Source organism: Mobula hypostoma, chromosome 6, assembly GCF_963921235.1.
Source record: "Mobula hypostoma chromosome 6, sMobHyp1.1, whole genome shotgun sequence".
NCBI lineage: Eukaryota > Metazoa > Chordata > Chondrichthyes > Myliobatiformes > Myliobatidae > Mobula > Mobula hypostoma.
Window position 1 is genome coordinate 107645390 of NC_086102.1, and position 23613 is coordinate 107669002.

The window sequence follows — 23613 nt, forward strand, 5'->3', positions numbered from 1 at the left end:
AGGAGGTGACCAGGCATATAGATGAGGGTAGTGCAGTGGATGTGATCTATATGGATTTTAGTAAGGCATTTGACAAGGTTCCACACGGTAGGCTTATTCAGAAAGTTAGAAGGCATGGGATCCAGGGAAGTTTGGCCAGGTGGATTCAGAATTGGCTTGCCTGCAGAAGGCAGAGGGTGGTGGTGGAGGGAGTACATTCAGATTGGAGGATTGTGACTAGTGGTGTCCCACAAAGATCTGTTCTGGGACCTCTACTTTTCGTGATTTTTATTAACGACCTGGATGTGGGGGTAGAAGGGTGGGTTGGCAAGTTTGCAGATGACACAAAGGTTGGTGGTGTTGTAGATAGTGTAGAGAATTGTCAGAGATTTCAGAGAGACATTGATAGGATGCAGAAGTGGGCTGAGAAGTGGCAGATGGAGTTCAACCCGAAGAAGTGTGAGGTGGTACACTTTGGAAGGACAAACTCCAAGGCAGAGGACAAAGTAAATGGCAGGATACTTGGTAGTGTGGAGAAGCAGAGGGATCTCGGGGTACATGTCCACAGATCACTGAAAGTTGCCTCACAGGTGGATAGGGTAGTTAAGAAAGCTTATGGGGTGTTAGCTTTCATAAGTTGAGGGATAGAGTTTAAGAGTCGCGATGTAATGATGCAGCTCTATAAAACTCTGGTTAGGCCACACTTGGAGTATTGTGTCCAGTTCTGGTCACCTCACTATAGGAAGGATGTGGAAGCATTGGAAAGGGTACAGAGGAGATTTACCAGGATGCTGCCTGGTTTAGAAAGTATGCATTATGATCAGAGATTAAGGGAGATAGGGCTTTACTCTTTGGAGAGAAGGAGGATGAGAGGAGACATGATAGAGGTGTACAAGATAATAAGAGGAATAGATAGCGTGGATAGCCAGCGCCACTTCCCCAGGGCACCACTGCTCAATACAAGAGGACATGGCTTTAAGGTAAGGGGTGGGAAGTTCAAGGGGGATATTAGAGGAAGGTTTTTTACTCAGAGAGTGGTTGGTGTGTGGAATGCGCTGCCTGAGTCAGTGGTGGAGGCAGATACACTAGTGAAGTTTAAGAGACTACTAGACAGGTATATGGAGGAATCTAAGGTGGGGGAATTGTATAAGGCATTGGTGAGGCCAAATTTGGAGTAGTGTGTACAGTTCTGGTCACCGAATTATAGGAAAGATGTCAATAAAATTGAGAGAGTACGGAGGAGATTTACTAAAATGTTGCCTGGGTTTCATCTCCTAAGTTACAGAGAAAGGTTGAACAAGTCTTTATTCTTTGGAACGTAGAAGGTTGAGGGGGGACTTGATAGAGATATTTAAAATTATAAGGGGGATAGATAGAGTTGACGTGGATAGGCTTTTTCCATTGAGAGTGGGGGAGATTCAAACAAGAGGACATGAGTTGAGAGTTAAAGGGCATAAGTTTAGGGGTAACATGAGGGGGAACTTCTTTACTTAGAGAGTGGTAGCTGTGTGGAACGAGCTTCCAGCAGAAGTGGTTGAAGCAGATTCGATGTTGTCATTTAAAGTTAAATTGGATAGATATATGGACAGGAAAGGAATAAAGGGTTATGGGCTGAGTGCAGGTCGGTGGGACTAGGTGAGAGTAAGAGTTTGGCACGGACTAGAAGGGCCGAGATGGCCTATTTCCGTGCTTTAATTGTTATATGGTTATGTAGTTATAACCTATGTGCAAAAGAAGACAAATTGTGCAAAAATAAAGAAATAATCCTGAGAATATGAGTCGATCGCGAACACTTTATTTTGCATTCTGTTATTGTTTTCCCTTGCACTACCTCATTGCACTGATGTGATCCAAGTTCTGTACAGATGGCATGCAAAATAAATGTAACCTCAGCACATGCGATTCATTCAAATGATTGAATTATGTGACAGTAATAAACCAAGTTACCAAGGTGCCTAGAATGTGCTCTCTGGGTAACTGCTCGAAGCAGATATGATAGCAACTTTAAGAGGCATTTAGGCAGGCCTGTGAACAGGCAGGAAATGGAGGGATATAAACCATATGCAGGCAGATAGGATTAGGTTAAATTGGCTTCATGTTCAGCACGGACATTATGGCCAAAGGGCCTATTCATGTTAGGTACTGTTCTAAGGATGTAGCAGGTCAGGCAGCATCTATGGAGGAAAATGGACAGTCAATGTTTTGGATCTGAAGTGTCAATTGTCCATTTTCCTTCATCCATGCTACCTGACTTGTTGAGTTCATCCAGCACCTTTGTGTGTGCTGGAGGACGTGGTTGATGGATCTGGGCCTGTACTCACTGGAGTTTAGAAGAATTAGGTGGGATCTCCTTGAAACCTACTGGATACTGAGTGGACATGGAGAGGATATTTCCAATAGTGGGAGAGTCTAGGACCAGAGGGAATACAAGGATGTCCCCCTAGAACAAGAGCTGAGGAGGAATTTCTCCAGCCAGGCAGAGGTGACTCTGTGGAATTTATTGCTATGAACAGCTGTGGAGACAAAGTCATTGGGTATATTTAATGCAGAGTTTGATAGGGTCTTGATTAGTGAGGACATTAAAGGTTATGGGGAGAAGGCAGAAGAATGGGGTTGAGAAGGAATATAAATCAACTATGATCAATTGGCGGAGCAAACTTGATGGGCCTAATTCTGTTCCTTTGTCTATGTTGCTCCAGATTCTGCAATCTCTTGCATCTCCGTGTACTGTTCTATGTTCCAAGATTGGAAGCTGGGGTAAAATGTAGGAATGAATTGTTATGGACAGGCCAAGTATTGAAGAGTTAAAACAGGAAAGACTATTGCAATGATAATATCATTAGTGAATGACCTGGGTCATGGGATGTACTGACACAGCCTTCATGCCAACAGACGGACATGACTTTGTCTTGCTGCTTTTGACATTCAGCCTGTTTTCAGTTTATCAATACGTCTCTGAATGGAAATTTTTCCAACAATTAGCAACAGGAGAGAACGCAGCAGCAGAAGTCGCAAATTGATTACTGAAGGTCCAGACTGCGGAGTGTAGGCCTACACGTTAGAAGGACAGGAGGTGATAGAGTCACGAAGCGATACAGCATGGATTTACGCCCTTTGGTCCAACCAGTTCACGTCAACTACAGTGCACACCCAGCTAGTCCCTTTTCCAGCATTTGGCCCTGCCCCTCTGTGTACCTATTCAAGTGCTTCTTAAATGATACTATTGTACCGATCTCAACTACTTCCTACTTCCTCATTTATATACTCACCACTATTTGTGTGAGAAAGCTGCCCCTCAGGTTCCTTAGAAAACTTTCCTATCTCAGCTTAAATCTATACCCACTCATTTTGGACTCCCTTACCCTGGGGGAAAGACTGCAACAAGCGTGGTCGAACCGGTTTTCTCAAGTTGCAACATTACATCACAGACATCCCACCTCTCCCAGAAGTTCCCGGAGTCTCCCACATATCGATAGTGGCTCCCTGACGCCCGAAAATTATATACAATATCCTAGAAATAGATTTTTTTTGAGAGGGAGAGGGAGAGGGAGCATCCTAATTGGTCTCTCTTCGTGCTAAGAGTGGTCTCCAACCACTGGGCTGCGATGAAACAATATGATTTGGCGATATGAAACGATATGAGTCAGCTGCACCTTTCCTCATTCCCTGTCATGCACTGTTAAACTTGTACACATGCGAGGTCATCAGTGACCCAAGACATGCAAAGGAATGGGTCCATGACCCATTTGTGAATGTCCCTGGTGAATCATCCATGTCAGCGTGGGAAAAAGATCAACTCCTCGAGCTTGCAAATGACGGCGGGCTGAATAGTACGTTTGACATAACATCTCTGCTGGCGTTCTGGATCAAGGTCAAGGCTGAATATCCTGAGATAGCCACAAAAGTACTGCAAACGTTGCTTCCATTTCCAACATATTTCTGCGAAGTGGAGTTTTCTGCAATGAATGCAACGAAAACTACACTGCAGAATAGACTGGACATAAGGAACCCCCTTCGAGTAACGCTGTCTCTCATCACCCCTCGATAGGACCGTGTTGTTGCAGGAAAACAAGCCCAGGGCTCCCACTGATTCAGTGATAATTGGTGACGTAAATGTCGGCCCAGGTCAAAGGTGATTACCGATTGCGTCGTCTCTGATCTGGGCCGACATTTCCATGCCGGGCAGCACCTAATCAATTAGCTTGTTTATTTTGACTTTTTTCTTAAAGATGTGCTGGGTGCGTTCTGGCTACCGCTGTACTGCTGCATTCTTCGCGGCCCGGAGGTTTGGGACCACTGTTATAATTGACTTATCACTACATTCATGCGAGGAAAATATGCGCTGTGTGTTTAATATTAAATTCGTTAGATAAACCCCTTTAGAAACGAAATTGAGTGTATTAGCCACTTACAAGTGACTTATAGTTGACTTATCACCTATATTCTGGTCGCGTTTAACACCCACGCCCCCTCCCCAGGTTGGCTGGTCTGCAAGGATATTGTCAATATTAATCTGGTCCACGGTGCAAAAAACGTTGGGGACCCCTGATTTAAACTAGCTGGCTAGCTGCCAAGGAGCTACGCTATTGATGTCCTACATGATGAGGCCAAACTCCCTGTAGACTTGCTTAAAGTTGTAATAGAATAAACATGATAATATAATATAATATAATATAAGTACATATTTTAATGTCACATTTGCTGCAGATACCCAACTTGGTTTACAGACTAGACAAAATCACTAAACAAAGTATTACATATACCCTTGGAGGTCGACGGTCGATGGGGGGGGGGGGTGATATGGGGTTACGGGGGGCGGGGGTGCTACCTCCCTGAAATGAATTTTTGCAGGGTGGGATGTCTGACATCATGACTTTTGAACTTAGTGACCCAACTAATAAAGACCAATACTCCATATGCCTTCTTAACTACCCTGTCAACTTGTGCTGCAAATATGAGGAATCTAACTCCAAGATATCTCTGACCCTGCACACTGCGAAGAATCCTGCCATTAACCTTGCACTCTGCCTAAAAGTTCAGCCTTCCAAAGTGAATCATAGAACACAGAGCATTATAACACAGGATCAGGCCCATCAGTCTATAATGTTGTGCTGAACCAGTTCAGCTAGAATTCAAATTGCCAAATAAGATGATCCCTTCTGCCTTTGCAATTCTTCCATTTCCCTCACATTCATTGCCTGTGTAAACACCTCTTAAAAATCCCTAATGTATCTGTCTCTACCAGCACAGTCCAAACGTCCACCAGGCTCTGTGTTTTTAAAAAAAAGTTGCCCCTCACATCTCCTTTGAAATTATCCACTTTCATCTTAAATGCATGCTCTCTGGTATTAGACAATTCAATCCTGGGAAAAAGATATTTGCTGTCTGTTCTATCTATGCCTCTCGTAATCATATAAACCTCCATCAGATCTCCCCTCAGCCTCCCCCCACTGCAAAGAAATTGACCCAAGTCTGTCAAAACTCGTCTTATAACACATGCCCTCTAATCCAGACAACAACCTGGTAAACCTCTTCTGAACTCTCTCCAAAGCTTCAACACCCTTCCTATAGTGGTGTGACCAGAACTATCTGCAATACTCCAGATGCAGCCTAACTAGAGTTTTATAAAGCTGCAACATAGCTTCCTGACTTTTGAACTCAGTGCCTCAACTGATAAAGGCAAGCATTCCATATGCGTTCTTAACCACCCTATCAAACTGTGTAGCCATTTACAGGGAGCTATGAACTTGGACCCCAAGATCCCTCTGCTCACCAACACTGTTAAAGGTCTCTTTATGTTTGCTCTCAGGGTGCAACACTTCACATTTGCCTGGGTAAAACTCCATCTGCCACTTCTCTGCCCATCTCTATATCCTACTGTATTCTTTGCCAATCTTCTACACTATCCACAACGCCACCAATTTTTGTATCATCTGTAAACCTACTAACCCATTCATCTATGTCATTTAAACACATCACAAACAGCAGAGGTCCCAGCACAGATCCCTGCAGAACACCACTAATTACAGACCTCCAGCTAGAATAAGTCCCTTCAACCACTACCCTCTGTCTTCTATGGGCAAGCCAGTTCTGAATCCAACAGCCAATTCACCATGGCTCCTATACATCTTAATCTTCTGGTAGAGCTTCCCATGAGGACCTTGTCAAACACCCTACTAAATTCCATGTAGACAACATCCACTGCTCTACCTTCATCAATCACCCTCATCACCTCATCAAAAAACTCAATAAGTTAGTACGACATGACTTGTCCCACACAAAGCCATGCTGGCACTCCTGATTAACCCATGGTTTTCCAAATTCTCATTAACCCTATTCCTCAGAATTCTCTCCAGTAACTTCCCTGCCACTGATGTGAGAGTCACCAGTCTATAGTTTCCAGGATTATCCTGGTGCACTTCCTGAGAAATAGAACAACATTAGCTACTCGTCTGTGGCTACAAAGGATAGAAGACCCAGCAATCTCATCTCTTGCTTCACTTCACACTTTTCTGGATTGAACTCCATCTTCCACGTCTTAGCTGAGGTCTGCATCCTATCAATATTCCGTTATAACCCACAACAACCTTCTACGCTGTCCATACCACCACTAACCTTTATGTCATCATGAAACTTACTAACCTACCCTTCCACTTCCTCATTCAAATCGGGAAGGGTGCAGACAGAGCATAGAGAGTGGCAGAGGAGAAAGGAACCAGGAGAATGAAAATGTTTGGCAAAAGGACTAAAAGTGCCATGAGGCATATAGTTTATTTTAACAGAGAGTGGTTGGTAATTGGTAATTGGTAATTACTGTCAAATGTACCAAGATAAAAGGTTTTGTTTGCATGTCATTAAGTCAAATCAGTCTGTAGGTTAAAGAGAGAGATTAGCTTTATTTGTCACATCAAAACATAAAATTTAGGAGTGGTGTAGTAGCATAGTGTTTAGCACAATGCTTTACAGTACCAGTGACCCGAGTTCAATTCCCATCACACGGTAGGGAAATGGTTAGCACAACGCTTTATAGTACCAGCGACTGGGTTCAATTCCCATCACACGGTAGGGTAATGGTTAGCACAACGTATCACAGTACCAGCGACCCAGGTTCAATTCTTGCTGCTGCCTGTAAGGAGTTTGTATGTTCTCCCTATGACCACGTGGGTGTCCTCCAGGTGCTCTTGTTTCCAAAGAGGTAATTGGTCATTGTAAATTGTCTCTTGATTAAGCTAGGGTTAAATTGAGGGATTGCTGGGTGGTGCCTTCTCTTTGAAGGGCTGGAAGGGCCTACTCTGTGCTGTATCTCAATAAAATTTTAAAAAACATAAAATGTATGTGTTTTTGCATCAGTGAGGATTGTGCTGGGAGCAGCCCCCAAGTGCCTCCATGCTTCTGTCACCAACATATGATGCCCACAACTTACTAACCCTAACCTGTACTTCTTTAGATTGTGGGAGGGTTAAGTGGAGCACCCAAAGTAAACCCACACGACCACGGAAAGAACATACAAACTCTTTACAGACAGCGGCAGGAATCGAATGCTGATCAGTGATTGCTAGTGCTGTAAAGCGATTGCTCTATCCACTGCACTACTATGCCACCACCGTTACATCAATTAATACATTGAGGTCGTATACAAGGGAAAAAAAATAGAATGCAATGCTAGGGGTCTGAAAAGCACAACTAGGGCAGAGATTTCAAATGGAAGCTCGGTAAATCCAAAGAGTGATGGAAAGAGGGTGGAAGAATCAAAGAAGCCGGGTAGTCAGCTCTCAACAAACTATGTGCTTCCATCTGTTCTGAAATCATTCTGTGACACTGGTCACCACCTTACAGAAAGCACGTGAAGGCTCTGGGGAGGTGAAAGATGATTCATTGAGTTGTTGCCAGGGATACAAAGATAGGCAGAGGAGCAGGTGGTGAATCTGCAGAATAACTTGGATGGATTGGGAGAATGGGCAAAGTCGTGGCAGATAGAATACAGTGCAAGGAAGTGGGAAGGAGAGGCTGATAGTTTCTTGAACAGTAAAGATGTCAAAGATTACAGGGAGAAGGCAGGAGAATGGGGTTGAGAGGGACAATAAATCAGCCTTGGTTAAGTGGCATGGCAGACTTGATGGCTGATGTCCTAACTCTCCTGCTATGTCTTATGGTGTTATCGTCTTATGGATAGAGATTCATAGTTATGGAAGAGTTTGTCCACACTGTGTCACTTTCTTTGGAGAGTTCACCATGGTGTGTAAGAATTTGAGGTTCTGGGGAGGCTAAATTGGATCTAGATGCTTCTCAGAGGAGGGATCAATAATCAGATGGCACAGAGTTAATTGGTTAGAGAATTAATGGAAAACGGTCAACGCGTGTTGGGATCTGAAAATTCATTGGCTGAAAGGTTGCTGCAGGCTGCAATCCCATCACTGTAAAGCATAAACACAAGAGATTCTGCAGATGCTGGAAATCTTGAAAAACACCACACACACACACACACACACACACACACACGAGTCGGGAGGCAGAGCGAAGTTAAGATGGTGCTAAACGGCAACTCCTTCGCTTGCATCTTTGGAAACAGCTCTATTTCCATTTTTAATATCTTTATTTTTCCCTTTCAGGGTTCTTTTGAAGACCCTGACCTGGAGTTACACACTGACTTCGGTTCTTTGTGGGAAAGGGACCCGTTCTCAGGGTTTCAGGACTGGCCATTGTTTGGCATGCCAAAGGCTCAATCCGAGAGTCCGGCTCGAATTCGAAGAACTAAGATCTCGGGGGTCTGGAGATGGGTGGATCGAGGGTCGGTGTCAGGCAGGAGACCCATGTGTCGTTGAGGGAGTTGGGATATCTCCTGTGGGTCCGAACACCCGGGATCTTTGCGATCTTCAGGCAGAGAGCTTGAAAAAAACGACATAATGGACTTCTAACATCGTAAATCAGCGATTTGTTTGTTATGTCTCCCTGCTTGCTGGGAAAATAGAGACACCTCTTTCTCCCTTATTAGGGAGAGAGAGAACCTGCGATATGTGAATGTCGGGTGAAACGTGAAATCTTTGGAGTATCTGCAAGTCTGTGTCGGCTATTGCTTTGCTCACACTGAGTGCTTGGTGGTGGTGCTGATGCTTTTTTTGCAGGTGGGGGGAGGGGGGATTGTCGCTCGCTGCCACTTATGTGTGGGAGGGAGGGGAGCTTGGTGGGGGGTACTTTGGTGTTCTTACGTTTATCTGTCATTCATTCTTTGGGGCACTTCTCTGTTTTTCTGGATGTCTGCCCAGGAAAAGCATTTCAGGATGTACAAATGTATATTGTATACATTTCTCTGACATTAAATTGAACCTTTGAACCTTTAAACACACAGTGCTGGAGGAACTCAGCAGGTCAGGTAGCATGTATGGAGAGGAATGAATAGGCAACTTTTTGGGCTGAGACCCTTCATCAGGAATGGGTCAGCTCCTGTGGGAGAGAATGGGAAAGGACGTGCAAACCATATATCTGTTTCCCAACAAAGACACACGTGTGTGTGCACATACATACAGTAATACACACATGCACAGATGCACACATGATTGACACAACAGGCAGATACATGCTACACACACCTATGTACACATGCACGACATTCATAAATGTGTGTGTACTCACATCTAAACATGCATGCATACACATGTGAACACACATGCTTGTACACATGTTCGCATATATATAAACATATATATATGTACACAAGTGAATATATGTACACATATTCATATGGATATGTACACACTCACATACATGATGAGTGTGTACATACACTCACACCCAGAGATACCTGCATACACATTGAGTCACTCGACTGCACCAGTAATTACATGGTGCACACGTACACGCCAATGCACACGTGTATACCGTCACACATGCACACAAAATCCACGATTCCCATCTGGACAGATGTGTACATACAAAGATGTACTGTACACATTCAGATGTGTGCACTGACAATCGTGTACACATGACCACAACCCTGAGTGGTCCCTGCACCATTTCCTTCATTTAATACCCGATGGCAATGAGCTGTCATTTACAGTCTCACTCAATGAGTTCAAATCAATATCACCAATACACGCATCTATGAGTCAACAACATCCATATGATTGAGTGGGGGTGGGGATGAGAGAGGGAGAGAGAGACCAACAGATAAACTGAGAGAAGGGGGGAGAGAAATGGAGAGAGAGGGAGGGGAGAAAGACAGACAGATAGATAGAGATAGAGAGGGAAGGAGGGAGAGAGAGAGCAGAATGACAGAGGGAGAGAGAGTAGGAAGGGGAGAGACAGAGGGAAGAATAAGAAAAGAAGAGAGGATGTGAAAGCGAGAGAGGAAAGAGGTAGAGAAAGAGAGTGAGTTAGAGAGAGGGAGATGGGAGATATGGGAGGCAGAAGAGAATGAGAGAGAGAAAAAAAAGGAGGAGAATGGGAATGGAGAGAGTGTGAGAGAAAGAGAAAAGGAGAGGGGAGGAAGAGAGGGATGAGGAGAGACAGTGAGAAAGGGAGGAAGAAATAAGAGACAAAGGGTGGGACTGAAAGGAGATAGCCATAATCTCCCAGTAGAAGAGGTAATGAATGCTCTGGTTGGATGGAGTGCTGATCAAGCGGTTGCTTTGCCCTGCAAAGTTGGCCTGACAGAGTTGGAGCTGCGTTCATGGAAAGCATTCCATCATACTTTTGCCTTGTACCTTGCAGACAATGGAAAGGCATTGGGGAGTCACTCACAGACAGGATCCCCAGCCTCGGACCTGTTCCTGTAGCCACAGTAGTTATGTGGCTGTTCCAGTTGTCCTTCTGGTCAGTGGTAACCCTGGGATGTTGGTGGTGTTGACCCGAATGATTGAAATGTCATTGAATGTCAAGGGTGGGTCTATTCACTTGAGGTCAATACCCAGTACTTAGGTGGTGTAACATAACCTTCTATTTATCAACTCATGCCTATATGCTGTCCGGGTCTTGTGGATGCAGGGAGTTACAAACAAAATTATCCATTCGGCCCATTGAGTTTGCTCCGCCATTTGATCATGGCTGAATTATTTTCCCTCTCAACCTCATTCTCCTGTCTTTTCCCCATAACCTTTGACACCCTCACTCAAGAACCTATCAACCTCTGCTTTAATGACTAGAGATGGGGCCTAAAACCACTCACAATACTCCAAACAAAATAGAACAATATGCAATCAGCAATGAATATCTCCACTCACAAAGCAGATGGAGTTTAGAATGTTGAACACTGTAGGAAAGACCTGGCATAGACTATTTTATAAATGAGGAGCAATTTTATAAATCAGAGGTGCAAAGGGACTAGGGAGTCCTAGTGCAGGATTCCCCAAAGGTTAACTCGCAAGTTGAGATGGGATTAAGGAAGGCAAATACAATGGTAGCATTTATGTTGAGAGGACTAGAACATAAAAACAAGGATGCAATGCTGAGGCTTTATGAGGCATTGGTCAGATGACTTTTGCAGTATTGTGAGCAGTTTTGAGCTCCATATTTAAGAAAGGATCCCCAATCTTTAAAGTAGAGATTGATAGGATCTTGCGTGAGGATGTTAAAGGTTACGGGGAGAAGGCAGGAGAATGAGTTGAGGGAAAATAAAAGTGCCCTGATGGAATGGTACAGCAGGCTTGATGAGGATGAATGGTCATATGACTCAGAGGTCTGACCACCAACAAACACAGCCATTTTACAAGGTATGATGCAAATCACTAGAGTGGTTTCCCTTTGTTATCCAGTTATAGCAGGTTTCCTTCATGCCTCACCCAAAGCTCCTTTGATCTGGGGATTTACAAGTACATTGCCCCAGGACCAGAGATTGGACAGTCTAGAACTTTACTCATAGAAACATAGAAAACCTACAGCACATTACAGGTCCTTCGGCCCACTAAGTTGTGCTGAACTTGTCACTACCTTAGAAATTACTAGGGTTACCCATAGCCCTCTATCTTTCTAAGCTCCATGTACCTATCCAAAAGTCTCTTAAAAGACCCTATTGTATCCGCCTCCACCATCGTTGCCAGCAGCCTATTCCACGCACTCACCACTCTCTGTGTAAAAAACCTAACCCTGACATCTCCTCTGTACCTACTCCCCAGCACCTTAAAACTGTGTCCTCTTGCGGCAGCCATTTCAGCCCTGGGAAAAAGTCTCTGACTATCCACACGATCAATGCCTCTCATCATCTTATACCCCTCTATCAGGTCACCTCTCAACTTCCATCGCTCCAAGGAGAAAAGGCCGAGTTCACTTAACCTGTTTTCATAAGGCATGTTCCCCAATCCTTGGACCATAGGAGACGGAGGGGCGACCATACAGAGATGTATAAAATAATGAGAGGCAGAGATAGGGTGAAGATACTCAGCCTTTCTCCCAGGGCTGGGTGATCAATAACTAGAGAGCATAGGTTTAAAGTGGGAGGGGAAAGATTTTCAAATGGACCAGAGGGGCAATGTTTTCACACAGAGGGTGGTGGGTTTGTGGAATGCGATGCCAGAGGAAGTGGTTGAGGCAGGTGAAGTAACACCATTTCAAAGGCATTGGACAGGTGCATGGCTAGGAAAGGTTTAGAGAGATAGGGCAAAATGCAGGCAATTAGGACTGGTTTAGATGGGAAATTTGGTTGGCATGGACAATTTGGGCCGAAGGGCCTGCTGTGTGCTGAATGACTCTACGTCAAGGGCCATTGGTCTCAAAACACTTCCACAATTCAGAGCTTCTGGCCCTGTTTAGATCAAGACTCTGATGAAGTCTGAAGCTGAGTGTTCTCGCCAACTTTGGACAGCACAGCAGCGTAGCTTTCAGTGTAACGCTATCACAGTGCCAGCAACCCAGATTCATTTCCCCCATTGTGTGTAAGAAGTTTGTACGTTCTCTCCATAATCACGTGGGTTTTCTCTGGGTGCTCCAGTACCAAAGATGTCCGGGTCAGTAAATTATTTGGGCCTGTTACTCTCAAATAAAAAAAACTATCCCAACAAGGCATCAGCAAGCAAGTTACCCTGGCATTAGTCAACACTTTCCCTTTGCCATGGTGGTGCAAGTTACCCTGGCATTAGTCAACACTTTCCCTTTGCCATGGTGGTGCAAGTTACCCTGGCATTAGTCAACACTTTCCCTTTGCCATGGTGGTGCAAGTTACCCTGGCATTAGTCAACACTTTCCCTCTGCCATGGTGGTGCAAGTTACCCTGGCATTAGTCAACACTTTCCCTTTGCCATGGTGGTGCAAGTTACCCTGGCATTAGTCAACACTTTCCCTTTGCCATGGTGGTGCAAGCCCACCGTCGAGCGCACGCATCTTCAAGAGGCAATGCCTGAAGGGGCAAGGATCAACTTCTTACTTCTCCCTCCCCTATTTGTGACATTTACCAGGAGCATTGTATATGAAGGGCCCAAGGCATTGTTGAGGATCCCTAACACTCATCCCACAATCTTTTTGACCCACTACTGTCAGGAAGGAGGACAGGAGCATCAGAACTAGGACTGCCAGCCTGGGTAACAGCTTCCTCCCCCAGTCTGCAAGACTAAAGAATATCCTGCCACCACTGAGGTCTCGTCACTAGGATAGCGAGCTGTTTGCTGTTTACCTGTGCTGGGCACAACATGCACTTTGAATGATACTTTATTAACTCGTTTGTGGTAATATTTTGTTTTATGTGCTGTGTGTGATATATGCATTGTAGGTACACTGTGGTCCGGAGAAACATTATTTCATTTGGTTGAATATATGTACAGTTAGATGACCATAAACTTGAACTTGAACTTACTTGCCATTTACATTTATATGTTTTAGGAATTTGCATTGGTGTTTTGGACAGGGTGTGACATGCAACAAAAAACAATAACATTCACCAAATACGAAGAATAAAGAATTATATATCAATAGTTTTTTTAATGGAAACGTTAGCGGTTAAAGGACAGATATGGAGTAAAATATGCATAAATAAATGAATAAAGATCAGCATGTATTTACAATGTAACATTATAAGAAGTGGCTTAGTGTTTACAGAGCATCACTAAGGGCCCTCACTATCCAGGACATGCACTCTCGTACCAGAGGCTGAAGACCCACACTCAATGATTTAGGAACTGCTACTTCCCCTCCACCATCAGATTTCTGAATGGTCCATATAGCAGTAGTAGTGCAATTATCGAGTCGAGTATGATAGCATCCCAAGGAATTATTCCCTTAATGAAGAACGCCTGAGCGTGACTTTATTTAATGTGGAGAAGATGATGCATGGGCAGCTACCACACAGGACAGATCGGGGTCAGGGTCCAGTGGCATGCAGTGGGGACCCTTCATTGCCATCGTGATAATGTCATCACCTTCCATCAGCTCCACTACAGTGGTCTTGGTTGGATCGCTCTTTATCTGGAACCTCCGCCTTGACCTTACCACTACCAGGAACTAAGCTCTAGACAGCATCGCTGTCAGGGTCTCAGGAATTTACAAGCCTCTCCACCACGACAAGGCGGCAATGTTTGGAGAAGGGTGGTGTATGATGAACACCACCTTGGTTTTCTTTTTTGCATTATTTATTTACTACTAGTAAAATTTTGTCTTTACTCATTACTGCTGCCAAAAAACAACATAAGATCCCCCTCACACAAACAACAGGAATTCTGCAGATGCTGGAAATTCAAGCAACACACATCAAAGTTGCTGGTGAACGCAGCAGGCCAAGCAGCATCTCTAGGAAGAGATACAGTCGACGTTTCAGGCTGAGACCCTTTGTCAGGACTGACGTTTCAGGCCGAGACCCTTCATCAGGATAAGAGCCCCCTCCATTGGTCAGGATCAACTATGGATATTGCGTCCTAGCTGTTATAGCTGGTATGCAAGCCAGGGCTGTATAATATGGAGAGCAAGCAGTTGCCCATACAACAGGCTGCCCTGCTCCACAGAGCTGATGAATCCAAAGGAATGGCAGAGACCGATACAGTTTGGCACCAGTGGCAATGCAGGAGTTGCCAGTCAGTGCTGAACTCAACGTGAGGACTTCAGCTCCAGAGATTTCCTTGGGGTTTACTCCCAAAGCCTTTCCCATGAGTGGGTACAGTGGCAATGCAGCAGAGGTTTTTGAGATCAGAGTTTTCCTGCATGAGCTGCCAACCATGGCGGACAAGTCCCATCTTCCTGAATCATGTCATATAAGACAGCGCTAATAAACCTGATTCTGATTCTGGTGGCACTCCGTCCATGCTGAGAGCACAATTACAGTGAGATTTGGACTCTGAATACCCTTCATTCGATACTGTGATTAGGTTAGGGTTGAATCTGGGTTGGTGGGGGTTGCTGAGAGGTGCGGTTTGAAGGGCCGCAAGGGCCTACTCTGTCTTGTATCTCCAAATAAATAAAAATAACTCAGGCCCTCTAGTCCTGGCGACATCCTTGTAAATTCTTTCTGTACTGTTTCCAGTTTAACCACATCTTCCCTATAATAGGGTGACCCAAACTGTACTCAGTACTCCAAGTGCAGCCTCACCAGCAATATGTTCAATGCAACATACAGTAATGTCCCAATTCCTGCACTCAACGAGCTGACTGTGAAGGCCAGCGTACTAAATGCCATTTTTACCACTGGTGATATCACTTTCAATGCTGTGTGACTCTATCAGAGTGCTAGAGTCATACAGCATGGAAACTGTTCAGACAACTGACAGCACAGGTGAAGAGGTTGCTCCTAAAATGAGGAGTATGCATCTTCAGGCTCCTGTACTTCCTCTCCAATGGTGGTAATGAGAAGAGGTCATGCCCTGAGTGGTGGGGGTGCTTAAAGATGGACGCCACCTTCCTGAGGCTCTACCTTTTGAAGATGTCCTTTATAATGGAGAGGCTAGTGCCCGTGATGGAGCTGGCTGAGTCTACAGCCCCTCCAATCCTGTGCATTGGAGCGTCCATACCGATCAGAATGCTCTCCACTGTACATCTGTAGAAATTTGCCAGAGATCTTGGTGACATATGAAATCTCTTCAAATCCTAATGAAATAGAGCCTCTGGTGTGCCTTCTTCATGATTGCAGCAACGTTATGGGTCCAGAACAGATCCCTGGAGATGTTTAAAACTACTCACCCTTTCCATTGCTGACCCCTCAATGAGACAGCTTTCTCTTCTCACCTTTCTAAACCTATGTCCTCTAGTTCTTGATTTCCCAGTTCTGGGAAAATGACTACACACATTCACCCATCTAAGCTTCTCATAAATGTATACACCTCTATAGAGCACACCTTATCGCCATATGTTCCAATGAATAAAGTCCTAACCTGCTTCCATAATCACTCCCAAGAGTCCTGGCAACATCCTCTTAATCTCCCCTACACTCTTTCTAGCTTAATGCTATCCTTCCTATAGCAGGGAGGAGCGTTGGATGGCTCTGAACCTGTACTCACTGGAGTTTAGATATATGAGGGGGAATCGCATTGAAACCTATTGAATATTGAAAGACCTAGATAGAGTGGATGTTTCCGATAGTGGGAGAGTCCAGGTAGGTGCAGAGGGCACAAATCCAGAATAGAAGGACGTTTAAAGTTCAAAAAGTTCAAAGTAAATTTATTATCAATGGAGAGATATGTCACCATATACTACCCTGAGATTCATTTTCTTGTGGGCATTCGTAGTAAATACAATGAAATGCAATAGAATCAATGAAATACACACATAAAGAAGGACAAACAACCCATTAGAATTGAGATATCGAGGGTTTCTTTAGTCAGAGTGGCAAATATGTGGAATTCACTGCCACAGACGAATGTGGAGGCAAAGTCTGTACTTAAAGTGAAGGCTGATACATTTTTGATTAGTAAGGGTGCCAAAGTTAACAGGGAGAAGGCAGAAGGATGGTATTGAGAGGGAAAATAAAGTAGCCATGGTAAAATGGTGGAGCATGCTCGATGTGTCACATGGCCTAATTCTTCTCCTATGTCTTATGGTCTTATAGCCTTATTATAAAGAATTGAGAATTATATAAAAAGTAAAGTTGAAGGTTAAAGGACGGATAAGGAATAAAATGTACATGAATATATAAATGCATTTACAATGTAAACAGCATTATAAAAAGTGGTTTAAAGTGTTTACAGTGCAGTGGCACGTGTAACGAATAGAGGGGATGGGAGATTAACTAGAATGGTCGATCAGATTAATTGCCTAGGGGAAGAAACTTTTAAGATGGCATGAAGTTATTGTTTTAATAGACCCATAGCCCAAGAAGGGAGCGTTTGGTAAAGGCATTTTGTAGGGTGGTAGTGTCCTATCTGCTTCTCTGTCTACGGGTGCACAAGAAGACTGACAGCATATTCCTCAACAAACAGACACCTGTAGTAGCAGAATCGCCACTGTGTGGCAGCTTTGAACTGTGGCGCATGGGCAGTGCCTGTTAGCGAGCCTGTTGTACGCAGTAGCAGGGTGGTTAGCATAACACTTTACAGCGCCAGTGGTGGGAGTTCAACTCCTGCCACTGTCTGTAAGGAATTTGTATGTTCTCCCTGTGACCATGTGGGTTTCCTCCGGGTTCTCTGGTTTCTTCCCACATGCCAAAGACATACTGATTGGAGTTAATGAGTTGAGGGCATGCTATTTTGGTGCCAGAAGCATGGCAATGCTGGCAGGCTGACCCTGAACACACTCTCTGACTGTGTTGGTCACTGACACAAAAATGAAGCATTTCACTGTATGTTTCAATGCACATGTGACAAATAAAGACAATCTTTAAAGAGCTTTAATCTTTAAATATACAGTCACCAACCCCTGGGGCATGGGTACTGAGAATAACATCAAGCTGCCAGAAATTAAAAGGGTCACAGCTTATTAAAAACTTCTGGTTAATCACATCTGGATATGATGTTCAGTTCCATTAGATTCACCAGAATGGGAAAACATGAGTTTCCATCACACACAAATGCTGGAGGAACTCAGCAAGTGAGGGAGCATCTCTGGAGGGGAGTAGACAGTCGACATTTCGGGCTGAGACCCTACACTAGTTTAGATAGTCACCTTGGTCAGCATGGATGAGTTGGGCCACAGGTCCTGCTTTCCTATTGTATGACTCTATGACACATGACTATATATGCTCCGCTTATACTTTTTAAAAAAAGCTTTGAAAAGAAGCATGCATTGTGGTCCTGGTGAAAGGTCTCAGCCCGAAATATTGACTGGCAGCATCCTACTGAGTGCCTCCAGCGTTTTGTGTGTGTTGCTCTGGATTTCAGCATCTGCAGAATCTCCTGTGTTTATAATTTATTTCTCTTAAAGAGATGCCTACCCTGAAGTTTAAATTTCCTCTTCTATGGGTGTTCCGTGAGACCCTCTCTCACTGTTCACCCTCTGTGATCTCTGCTGATTTGTCCCTTCCAGATTCTCACTTCATCCCCCTTCCCTTACCAGCCACCTTTCTCCTCACCTGGTTTTACCTCTCACCTGCCAGCTTGTACTCCTTCCCCTTCCCCCCACCTTCATATTCTGACTATATCCTCTTCCTTTCCAGTCCTGATGAAAGGTCTCAGCCTGAAATATTGACTGTTCATTCCCCTCCGTGGATGCCGCCTGACCTACCGAGTGCCTCCGGCGTTTTGTCTGTCTCACTCTGGATTTCCAGCATCTGCAGAATCTCTTGTGTTTAAGATTAGTTTATGCTGTACAAATTACTTACAGGAAGCTTCTCCATTGTTGTGAAGACAGCTATTAATGGTCTCCCAGAGATCATAATCCTCAAAATCAAAAGCGAATTCCTCAAAGTCTTCATTTCCTATAAGCTCAAAAGCTTCAGTGCCAGGAGCCTTGTTCTCATCATCTTCCTCGATGACCATCATTGTGAGTCTGGAGGAGTGTGCTGTCGGGGCACCCGTAACAATGGAGGCAACTCACTAAGTGAGGAAGATGGCTGAGGTGTGGCTCACTGTGGCGTTGTCTGATTTGCCTCACCGTGGTGTAGTCTGATTGGCCTCACTCTGTGACTGACTTTGCCACAGAGGCAGAGAACGCAGTTAACGAGAGGCGATTCCTCACTGACGTGCGGACACTGGGGCAGCTTTGGATCTGTTTTCCCCTCAGGGTGTTCGATTTCATTCCGTGATGTCAGGCTTAAATCCATATTCTTCCAAGGGAAAGCGATTTAGTGTTCATAACCGGTAACCCTTTGCTAACCAGCAACTATTCAACTGGTTTGTGCACAGTAATACAATACAGAAACAGGCCTTTCAGCCTATCCAATCCATGCCAACCTGATCTTCTGCCTAATCTAATCTACCTGCACCCAGAACATAGCCCTCAATACCGCTCCCATTCATGTACCTACCCAAACTTCTCTAAAATGTTACTATGTTGATGCCGGAATAAGTGTCGACTTTTGCGGGCTGCCCCGGCACATCCTTGGGTGTGTTTTTTGTTAACACAGATGACGCATTTCACTGCACGTTTCGATGACTCTGAACCCACATCCACCACTTCAGCTGGCAAACTCATTCCACCCTCGCACCACCCTCTGAGTGAAGAATTTCCCCTCAGATTCCCTCAGATATTTCACTTTTCAACCTAAACCTATGACCTCTAGTTCTAGTCTTACCCAACCTCAGTGAAAAAGCCTGATTGTATTTACCCTTCATGACTTTGTTTACCACTTTCCCCTCATTCTCCTACACTTCAGGGAATAAAGTTCTAACCTATTCAGTCTTTTCCCTACAACCCAGGTCCTCAAGTCCCAGCAACATCCTTGTAAATTTTCCCTGTACTCTTTCAATCTTATTGATGTCTTTCCGGTAGGTAGGTGACCAGAACTACACACAATACTCCAAATTAGGCCTCACCAATGTCTTGTACAACTTCATCATTTCGAATATGGATGAAAATCCCATGGCAAACATGGTTTTCATTTTATCCTTTTATCCGTGTTATCTGGGAGAATGCAGAAGGTTAAGAAAATTCAGGGTGTCCCCAGTAACCCTCACTGACTTGTACAGGTGCACCATAAAAAGCATCCTATGTGCATGCAACACTGCTTGGTATGGCATCTGCTTTGCCTGTGACCATAGTTCCCTCTAAGCTGTACGTGTGCACGCGCACACACGTTTTTCAACCAGCGCACAAAGGAAATTAATGTGCGCACAACAGGTTAGTTACCTAAAATAATGTAGTAATTAATAATTATACTTATTAAAAATAATCTTTTAGCTAACTGTTTCTTTAACTAGTTAGTCGGTTTTTCAAATATCACAATGCACGTCACTGATTTACGTCACCTCCCCTTTCCTGTTTGTACAGCTGCATCATGGCGGCAGCCATCTTTGGCGGACAGTATTCATATCGTAAAGTTTATAAAGGTCTGTTTCAAATCCTGTAGATAGCTTACTAAGTTTTTATTGGAAAAAAATATTGATTCACTATGTCGAATTCAAAGGAAGCGAAGGGCGTGAAGCGCAAAAGAACTGCAAATTTGTTTAAAGTTGAATGGCTTAACAAAATAGTAGAAACTGCTACACCGAAAGCTCATGAGGTCATGAATGTTCAGCTATGAGAAATATTAATGTATGATTCGGAAACTGGAGTTATCTGTTTGTATTGTCGTGATGCGGAAGTTGCTGGAGAATTTGTTAGTGGAAAGAAGTGGGGTATTTGGAAACTTGACTTTTTGAATCGTCATTTGGCAAGTAAGTCACATTTGGACGGTGTACAAAAGCTCAGGCAACAGAACCCGTCATTACCCGTTACAGGAGTGCTACGCATGTTACGGTTGAGTGCAGATGAGCAAGAGCGAAGACGATCAAGCCCAGAGGAGATCAAAGTAGAGGTACAAGAATGGTCAGCTTTTGATTTCTCCGCAATTGCAGATTGTGACTTCACATTTGGCGACGAACAAGTTAATGCCTTATGTCTAAAATATCATGATTTTCTAGCTGAAAATATTGTAATAGTTAGAAAGTTTCATGATTTCAAATTTTCCGTGCAAGAAAAAATTAAATCCAAACTGATTTCAAACTTTGCTCAAATGGTGGCACTTGTACTTCAAAATGAACAGTTTTGTGAACTTGCACAGTTGATGGACATTGGGGGAACCTTTCTTGTGTCCAGTGCGAACTGTGAGCGAGGTTAGAGCCTAACGAATCAACTCAAAAACAAGCTGAGAAACAGTTTAGATGAATGTCATTTGGATATGTTAATGAGAATCAAAAGCTATCAATTAGATAGAAGTTCTATTAGTCTAGATAAGAGTTTACAAAGAATGAGTAAATGCCAAAGACAGGGGAGAAAAAATAACTGAATGACTTAAATATGTATGTTATTTTGTTGTTATTCTGTGCAGTTTTATGTCAAATATTTTGTAAACCTACATAAACTGTCCCATGTGTGTATTCAGTGCACACATACTTTTGTCACAGGAAAGAAATTTGCATAACCTAAGATTTTTGCACACACTGACTACTAAAAATTAGAGGGAACATTGCCTGTGACTACAAGAAACTGCAAGAGTTGTGAGTTGTGGTCACGGCTCAACAAATCACGGAAACCAACCACATCTCTATGGAATCTGTCTACACTTCTCACTGCTTCAGTATAGCAGCCAGCATAATCAAAGACACCATCTACCCCAGACATTTTCTCTTCTCTCCTCTCTCATCGAGCAGAAGATACAAAAGCCTGAAAGCACTTACCACTAGGGTCAAGGACAGCTTCCACCCCACTGTTATTAGTCCCTTGAATGGTACCCTAGAATGATAAGGTGGACCTTTGACTTCACAATCTACCTCGTTATGAGCTTGCACCTTATTGTCTGCCTGTACTGCACTTTCTCTGTGACTGTAGCAACTTATTCTGCACTCTGCTGTTGTTTAACATTGTTCCACCTTAATGCAGTGTAATGAAATTATCCAATAGGATGGTATGCAAAACAAAGCTTTTCTCTGGAACTTGGTAAATAAATAAAAGGCATCCGTTAGTCTTGCGAGACCATGGATCTGCGCCCGGAAAGGCTTCACTCTCCAGGATGCAGGCCTGGGCAAGGTTGTATGGAAGATCAGCAGTTGCCCATGCTGCAAGTCTCCCCTCTCTACGACACCAATGTTGTCCAAAGGAAGGGCATTAGGACCCATACAGCTTGGCACCAGTGTCGTCGCAGAGCAATGTGTGATTAAGTGCCTTGCTCAAGGACACAACACATTGCCTTGGCTGGGGCTCGAACTCACGACCTTCAGGTCACTAGTCCAATACCTTAACCACTTGGCCACATGCCCACACTTGGTACTTGGTACATGTAACAATAATAAACCAATTTATCAATTTAATTCAATAGTAACTGTAACACTGGATCTATAGAGCACTACCAATCAGAAGCAGGTCCTTTGGCCTTATCTAGTCTGTGCCAAAGTGCTACTCTGCCTAGTCCCATTGACCCAGACCTAGACCAGAGCTCTTCGTACCCTTCTCATCCAAGTACTTATCCAAACTTCTCTTCAACGTTGAACTTGAACTCGCATCCTCCTCTTTCACTGGCAGCTCAATCCACACTCACACCATCCTCTGAGTTAAGTTACTCCTCACATTCCCTTAAACTGTTCATCTTTCACCCTGAATTCATGACTTCTAGTTCTAGTCTCACCAACCTCAGTGAAAAAGGCCTGCTTGCATTTACCCATCTGTACCCCTCATAATTCTGTATACCTCAGTCAAATCTCCCCTCGTTCTCCTACACTCCAGGGAATAAAGTCCGAATCTATTCAACCTTTCCCTATAACTCAGGTCCTCATGTTCCAGCAACATCATTGTAAATTTTCTCTGTATTCTTTCAATCTTATTGCTATCGTTCCTGTAGGTAAGTGACAACAAATGCACACAATACTCCTAATTTGGCCTCACCAACATCTTATACAACTTTAACATAACATCCCAACTCTTGCAGTCGGTACTCTGAATAATGAAGGCTAATGTGCCAAAAGCTCTCTTTATGACCTATCTACCTGTGCCACTACTTTCAAGGAATTTTGGATCTATATTCCCAGTTTCATAATAAATCAATTTACCTAATTAATTCCCCAATAGCTGTAACACTGCATTTTGTACTACTTTGATGTATCTATGTATGGAACGATCTGTCTGGAAGGCACAAAAACTATTTGCTATATCTTGGCACATGTGACAATAATAAACCAATATCAATTATTGGAAATAGCTTGGTGGCGGTAGATGCAGCTACGTGAGGGAGATTTAAGAAACTCTTTGATGTGCACATGGATGATTTAAAAAATGCAAGGTTATGTCAGAGGGAAGAGTTAGGTTGATCTTAGAGTAGGCTAAAAGGGCTTGTACTGTATACTAAACTGTTCCAGGAAGAATGAAAATCCCAGTAAAATCTGAGGAAAGGTTTGTCTCAGCAGGTGCTAAGGCACTGAGCAGTTCTGTATTGCTCTAGACAAACAGTAACACCCACAAAATGGAGAGGAATACACAGCTGATGTTTTGTGCCATGACTCTTCAGCAGGACCCTGAGTCTTGGCCCAAGATGTTGACCTTTTATTACTCTCCATGGATGCTGCCTGATCTGCTGAAATCCCCAAGCATCTTGTGTGTGTTACTGTGGATTTCCAGCATCTGCAGAATCATTTCTGATTATGATTTGCTCTGGACTAGCTCAATTTC

The 23613-nt window shown here is 43.8% G+C and overlaps 1 protein-coding gene across 4 annotated transcripts in view; it reads right to left on the minus strand.

Annotated features, from left to right (window-relative positions):
- LOC134348271 (anion exchange protein 3-like) overlaps nt 1–23613 on the minus strand; it is a 171736-nt gene that overhangs the window by 90682 nt on the left and 57441 nt on the right. The gene's annotated exons all lie outside the window — the stretch shown is intronic.